This window comes from Athene cunicularia, assembly GCF_003259725.1.
Source record: "Athene cunicularia isolate RWA chromosome 10 unlocalized genomic scaffold, athCun1 chr10_part1, whole genome shotgun sequence".
NCBI lineage: Eukaryota > Metazoa > Chordata > Aves > Strigiformes > Strigidae > Athene > Athene cunicularia.
In genome coordinates, this window is record NW_020799112.1 from 17195766 (window position 1) to 17204115 (window position 8350).

An 8350-nucleotide genomic window follows, 5' to 3' on the forward strand; every position below is an offset into this window, starting at 1 on the left:
CAATTTCCAGCTTCCCAAGAAGGATGGACCCATAGCAATTCTGCATTTTCTGTGCTGCATTTTATTATTTTTTCATAGAGGCTGTTAGAGCTTTGACATATCAAACTGTCTGTACCATATTTAAATCCACCAGCCTTGGAAAGGTTTTCCTGTTTGGCTCCTAGATCAGAGGCAGAAGCAGCATCCTACTATCCTCTCTGTGTGTCAGCCCATTCATCAAGTGAAAGTAAACAGCCAGAAGGAACGGGTATCAGCCCAGAAACACGTCTCCACTGAAAGGCTTATCACCTCTTTCCAGCTGGAAAAACAAACAGAGGAAGTATTCTGAGTGCCAGAAACGCCCCTTAAAGCTTTGATTCCTAGAGTATACTGCAAACACACCCACATCACCACTTTTTTTGACCTGCTGCAAGATATGCTTTCCATTTTATAATTTAAAAGCAACAATAAGTCAGTTCAAATATATTTCCTTTGTTGTAATTGTTCCTTTACATCTTGGCCAGTGGCACGGCCCTGGGGGCCAGATTCTTCTGCTTTAGCTCATGAGAATAAATGCTCTTTAGTCAGGTCAATCTACTAAAGTCCATTAGCTTCCTGCTTGTCCAGTTATGTGCAGAAACATTAAACTCATGCTGCAGATAGACATCTCACTAAGGAAAAATTATCCTACAACCAGAAAATAGGTTTTGACAAAGTAACATCCCGAATCCCTCAGAGAACAGAAGCTACACCTCTAAAACTACAGGAGAGAAACTCAGCTATTTCTCCCTCAGTTATACCATTCCTGCTTCCCACTTCTCCCAGGGCTTCTGGATGCCCTAGTTTTCATTTGAAGGAACCACACTGTTAATGGTTATTAAATTAAGATTTAACATCATGGTTCATTCCCAGAAATTAGTAGATTTCACAGATAAAGCATTGTCCTTTAATATGACGGTGATATAGCACTACCAAAGACATTAAAACGCTAACATTAATGATTTACATGGATTTAATTCGCTAGTATATCTTAACATGCCAACAAGAAAGATTAATTTTGGTTTTCATTTGTTAGAATAAAGCCTAAAGTCTAAAAAAAACAAAGGGACAATTTAAGCCTGACATTTATATAGCTCTAATACTGCCAGTGCTGGAATCACTACGTAATCTGAAGTTACTACCAAACACTAAAAGCACAACGAGCAGCAAGAGACTCATGAATTCAGAGTCCATCTGACTAAGGATGAAGAGTGATTTTTAAGAGAAAATAGAAAGCAGGCTTCGAGAGCTGATCCCTGAAGTTGGTGGCATCCTCTGTCACCCATGACCCCTGCAATGGCCTCTCTAAAGAACCCAAGTGTTCACTTGGATCACAAAGAGGGTTTTGGTTTTGCTTTTCAACTCAGCAAGCAGTTTAGCAGCCAGAACACCCAGCTGCCCGTTTCAATATGCTCTATTGAAGCCAGAAACCTACCGGGATTTGTTTTACTCTGAGCGAATACTACCGAGGTTACAGATTTAATTTCAATTGCCATTAACTGAATGTAAAACAGGACATTAACCTTTTACTGCAAAACTTATAGTGACAGCTTGCTGTGTGCAATAGGAAGCCTCACATTTGATCCATAGGATCATTTGGCATTTTCAAACGCTTACCCAGGAAAAAGCTGGGTTGGCGAACTCTGCTTAACTGAAAACTCAAGCAAACAGTAGGCTATATTCTCCCTGCTTGTCCATTCCCATGGAGTTTCAGCTTAAATTTTACCCATCTTTCCAGCACTGCAGTTAAACTCTGGGACCTTTTCAAAAGCTCCCTGCTTGGGAGGTTCACAAGACTGCTGATCCCAATTCCGAGGTAAAAATTCAGAAAGGACCAAGTTTTCCAGTCATCTCTGTAAAAAGAGAATATTATCCCTCCAGAGCCTTAAGTACATAAAACAGGTGGGAAAAAAAAAAAAAAAGTATTTGGAAACACTGATAAAGGAGCTTTGTGCATCTTTAATCAAACTAATTATCGGTAGTGCTAAAAACATTCCACCCCACAGAAACCAGTGATAGGCGATGATGTTGTACAGCATCCAAGTTCGTGTGAAAACACTAAAGCTACTCTTAGGTGAGGACTTTACTTTTAGAGCTGAAAGCAGTAAGATCAAAAGACAACCCAGTTGGAGTTCAAAGACGGACATTCCATTCCCAAATTACAATCTGAGTTCACCTGTTTAGTCCCCAGAGATATTGTAGATGTGCAGCTGTGTAAGAACAATTGTGGGATTTCCAGGATACCAATGCCAAAGCCATCGTCTTATTGAGAGTAAAATTGATCTACTGAACTCTGTTAAACCATTGTCTCCCCATAAGATTGTTTGGACAATTTAATTTCATACAGTAGCTTTCACTTTTCAGTTTCAGCATGGTCATAACTCTTTGATGACATTTATCAGACTTGGATCAATGGGAATACTCCCATCGTGGTTCAATTTTCTTCGTGAATTCACATCCCACATAAAAAAATATTCTGCTTAAAAAGCTCCTCCTATGCAGTTAACTGATCTGACACCATCACGACTATTTTTATTCATAGATGAGTATCATGATTATTAAAATATAAATTTCTGTGACATTACAATCCGCAACAGAATATATCGAATTCAGAAAATTGTCAAAGAGTGTTTTAGAGCCTGATGCTAAGACAGTGGCCAAGGGCAAACAGAAAGGGAGCAGAGGGGGGCTAAGGACAAACAGAACAGTCACATGCCGAGTCAAGCAGTGATGGTGGGACAGGGCAGGTCCCAACGGTTTTTACAGCCCGTTCAACTGATGCACATGGCTTGCAGCACTGCCCTGGTTTGCATGACACACTGCCCCTGTAACTTGCAACTCTCTACTTTCAGGTGGCAAGAAAGTAATTAAACACCATAAGAAAACTTATTTTTCAAGTGTCTGCCATGAAGGAAAACATATTTTGTGCAGATTTGTCTATCGGGCAGTATGATGTGCATCCTACAGACATACCCATTTTACTAGAGACCTGTTTGAAAGTACCATAAACAAATTATTTTCCAGACTTACATGAGTTGTTACAAGCCAGACCTACAAGTCAGTGAAAATGAAGAAAATTTTAGAATATTTAAAAAACAAAATAAAGCAAAACAAAAATTTCATATTTTAGAAGAGGAAGAGTTCAAGAAATTGACAAAAGCCGAGAGTAACTGAATAGTCAGGGCTTGGGTTGGTTTTGCATTTTTGACTGAGATGAAAACCTTGAGTTTGCACAACTGCTTTTAAAAGTTGTATTTTTCTGTAAGATTGTCTCATTTTGTCCCAGTGTGAGGAAGCAAAGGACTGTCAAAATTTGAAATGCAGAAAGTTTGGGTCTGGTTCAATTCAAGTTGGTTTTCGTTGTCCTCCAAACATTAGAATGTTGTTTTGCACCATTTCTAATATTCACCATAACCACACCTTCAGTCAGAGCTTAGTGACACTTTGAAATGCATGTGATGAAGTTCTTCAGCCAAGAACTGAAAAAGAGCAGTCTTTTTTTTTTTTTTTTCAGCCAAGGCAAGGGCTTCTGAGCACCAATAGTCAAGACTCTAAACTTCCTCCTGATCCCCAAGAGTCTGATTGCACCTTAGTCAAGTTCTTCAGGCAGTCCTTGTCCTTCCCCAGATCTTCTACTACCTGTGAGAGTTGAGGTGCTACATGTTTATGTCATGCCTAAGTCCCTGCAGAGTTTTATCCCGTATGCTTATCATGGAACATCATGGATTGAGCTCCACACACGGTAACCACAATAATGAAGAAGATTATGATAATTTTGTCCAGTATCCTAATATTGAAAACATGCACTTAGGAAGCACAAGACCTGAATTCTGACTGTGTCTTAAAATAAAGGGATTTAGAGACATCATACTTTTCCCCTTTCAGAAGAATGCTTAGGCTATATCAGTTAGTTAAAGAGTGAGAAGAAAGAAGTGATACTATCTCTTAATATAAAGTGTATTAAAAGTATAAGGCACAGGTCTGATTGGCTAAGAATTTCTGGAATGATGATACTTGGGCAAGTCTTAAAAGACAAAAGCCTGGGAGAGGTGGGGTGTGGCTGGATCAGACATTCATAAAAATCTGTTCCAGTTTCCTTGCTTTTGATAACATCCACTCAATTTTACAGCATAAAATTGCACCCCAAGGGCCTCTGGCACTGAAACAGTAAGATTAGTTCACCTGCATTTATTGTCTAATCTCTTCACAAACCAGATGTTCACCAAAAAAAAAAGGAGAGGAAATCCAGATCAGTTTAATTCACTGCATAAGGAATGTTATTAATTCTATTACTGCATCACCTAGGAGGTTGTTTGGGTACACAACAGTTAATTCATTAGCAAACAACAATCAGAATTTGTCCAAGGAAAACCCCCAAACACAGTTATTCAAATTATTGTCCCCAAAGGGATGCACTTGTTTCTCTTGCTTTCCAAGATATTGCATCAACACTTAGACAGTACTTGGAAAATCTAGGTGTACCGGGCTGCGGTTACATGATTAGCACCTCTGCATTATACTTCTGACAATCCCCTGCCTCTCCTCCCTTCCCAGATCAGTTTTCAGCAGATCAGCTCTTTGATTCAGCAGCATAAGAGCACAAGAGAGGTGGTGGGAATGAACCAGAGGGATACAGGGAGTTGGGTGGGCTCATCCCTTAGCACAGTAGAATGGGTTTATGTCAAAGGTATCGTGTCATAACTGCCTGAAAGTCCTTAAGGGCCACAGGATGCCCCTGCAGTAGTTCATCCACAGCCTGTACCTTTCACAGGATGTTTTCTTCAAGCTCTGGCTGGGCCCTTTCTCCCTTCCTTGGAAATGTACCTGCTTCCTCTGTAAGATTTGTCTCCTTGTTTCCTTATTCAATCCCCAAACTCCTTTAGTCTTCCCAAGATCAGACTTTAAAGGATTCACCAAAATCCATCTCTCTTCTCTGGGGAAAGCTCATCCCTGTAGTTTTCCCACGGGGAATCTGGAGCAAACTCTCTCTCTTTAGACCAAGGAGGCAAAGCAAATCTAACGTAACTTTCAGGGACCAACATGCTCACTGGCTGCCGTCTTGTGGCCCATTTCTGTTTCATAGCACACAAAAATATATGGTGAAATGCAATGAAAGACACCCAGGCATATATACAGAGTTTGCAGTATTAAAACAGGATTCAGAAATTCTACCTAGACAAAGTCCACAAACCCTAAGAGCCAACAGCGCATAATGAAAATATAAAATATCCTTAGCCTGGAAAACAAATCCAGCCAATTATCTCTAGATGTAATGTAGACCAGGCTGGTGATGGGAGGAACTAGCAGCATAATGATTTAGCTACAAGAGTTTTCTAAAGGGAAAAATAAAAAATTGGCATTAAGAAACACATTAGTGAAAAATACATCTAGTACCACCAAGGGGGAAAGTTTGGAAGTGTAACATACCAAAACTTCAAACCATTATGCCCTGGCATAAAATTATTATTAATATTCTTCACACAAAACAGCGTGCTAGTGGCGAAATGTCACAGTAATGCAGCACGATAAGATTTTGGCATTTTTTCTTACTCTGCCCATGAGAAACACCTCTATTTCTAGGAATAATGATGCTAAGATTGATGTTTATTAAAAGTAGCAAAGAATTTTTATTTTATACAGTCTCAAAAGTGCTATGTCTGCCTGAGCTCACTACGTATTGGATGACCTTGAAAGTGCCTGAGTCATGGGCAGTTCAAGCTGCAATCTAAACAACCATCTTAAATCTCATACATTGTCATGTTCTCATTATCTGGACTTCGTACTTTCCTACCATGGAAGGATTTTCACATAAATTACACAGGAAATGAAGCAAAATGTAATTACAGTGTCCAACAGCTCCAAGGCAGATAGATAGTACAAGACATGGAACACAGTTCAAGAGTCAGCTTTCAATAAATGTCACCTATTAGAAAGAATCTAAATGAAACATAGATCACTAAGCCACCCGCTTCTAAATTATATCGTTATCTCATCGCTGGAATAAGGAGTTATAAGGTTACAGCAATTTCAAATAATCAGCTTTCAAGCAGATTATCTCAAAGGGACTTCCATTCTTTGCTTTTACACATCACCATTTGGGTTTTAACATATACTAGAAAATTCTGTTATACTGTATTAAATTGAGTTATCCCAATGAAAACATCTCTAGCAAGGTTAACCCAGACATTTAATAATCCATTAGCACTCTCACTTTTTCAACATAACGGATTTTCTCATAATAGTTTTTTAGTCTCAAAAGGAAAAGACGCAGCTATAGAGTTTTTGAGCATTCTGAATTGATGTGATTCAGCTAAACAGAAGGAACACTACAATGATGAATAAAATTGCATTTTTGCCTGAATTCGGTGGGTGGTAAGTCAGACTCATAGCCTTTGCATTAAACGTTCATAGCCTGGTTTTTAGAACAGAGCACAGAACACTCACGTCTTCAGTGAAAGATTCTTTCTTAACCTATTTTTGCAGAGCAAGGATCTTGGAAGTTTTCGTTGTTTGGATTTGTGGGGCTTCTTCGTGTGCTATCTTCAGTGCAAAAGGATCGTAAAAAGAATGCGAAAATACAAACTATAGTTTACTAACATAAATACTAACAAAATCATAATATATATTTCAAATAGTCCTATCCTCCAAGGACTTCATGATGCAAATACATAAGCCCTATTCTGATGCTGAATTAAATGTTATCATCGAGGTTATGGAAGTCGAGTGTTTGAACCCAAAAGTTAGAAGATAAACCTCAAATTCTGTCACCAGTGTAGAGACTTTCTCAGATGCTGTGGTAATAATCTCCTTCCTACCAGTACAAGTTAAACATATGCTGGTTTTTGTAAATTAGTCTGTTATGTTCACTGCTCTCAGTTATTATGTGCTTAGTAGGTGGAATGTTTTGAGAAAGCCCTACAGTAGAAAGCATGGGCTTAGCTAGGCTAACTCACTTGAGATTTGAGATGTGCTATGAAGATGCATATGGGCAGCCTCTAAGGCTCAGCTCATGCAAAGCAGTTTAAGTCTTGATAATAGGATTGCGGCTCACAACCTATCATTAATATTTAGTTTTTCATCAACATCGCACAACAAAATTAGTCTGATCAGGTTTGGTTTTCTCCCTTTTTTGTCTTTTCCTGCTTATGATGTAATCATGAAGTTCTCTTCTAGTCACAGAATCTTCACACATTTTTTAAATCATATGTTCTTCTCAAGGTTTTAAGATACGTGGTTCTTTTCACAATTTAAGAATGTTTCCAAGGTGAAACCTTAACACAGAAATCCTATCAATGAATTAAATAGATTTTTTTTCAGATTTAATTAAATGAGTGCAATCACTCTGTATACTTGTAAATCACCTTTGCTGTAACTAGTACCGATTGCTTTAATTGGGTAACTGGTTTAAATGCCTAAGGAGTTAAACTGAACCAATTCCAACTTAGGACATTATTTAATTCAGCCTGTGCAATTTGTACATATAGACAGACCTTTAAACTTGCATTTTAACTTAAAGCACACAAAAGCAAGTGAGAGACCAGAACCACCGAAGGTACTGATGTATGATCTAATCAGTTCTTTCAAATGAGCACTCATTTCTAAAGGGACAACAAGCCTACCAACAGGTAAGAAAAGGATGAAAAATCTGAAAAAAAAAAAAAAAGATCATCAGTGAAAGTTAGTTCTTATAAAAAGCCTTAGATTTATCAGTGAAAGGATTTTCCTTTGAGGCTTCATTTCTATTATCGCACAATGAATCTTCTGCCATCACAAACACAGATGGTTCCCTTCAGTCTGCCCAAATGCCAAAAGCTCTTTTGTCTTAATACCCACTCTGGAAGGGCTTCTTCGTTAATGAGGATGGATTAGCAGTTTATTGAGTAATGTTTCTGCATCTGCTGCTGGTCCTTAGCCTTTCCCTTCAATATGATTCAAGTCAAGCACGATACAAGATGAGCCTGGAGGAAGGAAAAGCATATAATGAGCTTTTTTGGAGGCAGAAGTCCAGTGAGGAAACAGGGTGAGGAGAGCATATTGCTTTCGTTTGTAAAATAAATGTGTATGTATGATGAATTTGATACATCTAGGGACGATGACAAGGCCGAGGACCCCCTCATCTGCATATGACAGTAGGCTCGGAGTGCAGCCCTGCCGCTGGAAGTAAACCGGACTTTGCCGCACTCAGTTAAACGCACTGGTGATTCATTTCACCATTAGAAGCGGTTTCCAGACCCGAGGGGAGGGTGGGGAAGCCCTCCACACCACTACGCACAGAAGCATCAGTAACCATGGCAACGGAGGGTCCTTCCCCAGCGGCCAGGGCTGGGCCCGG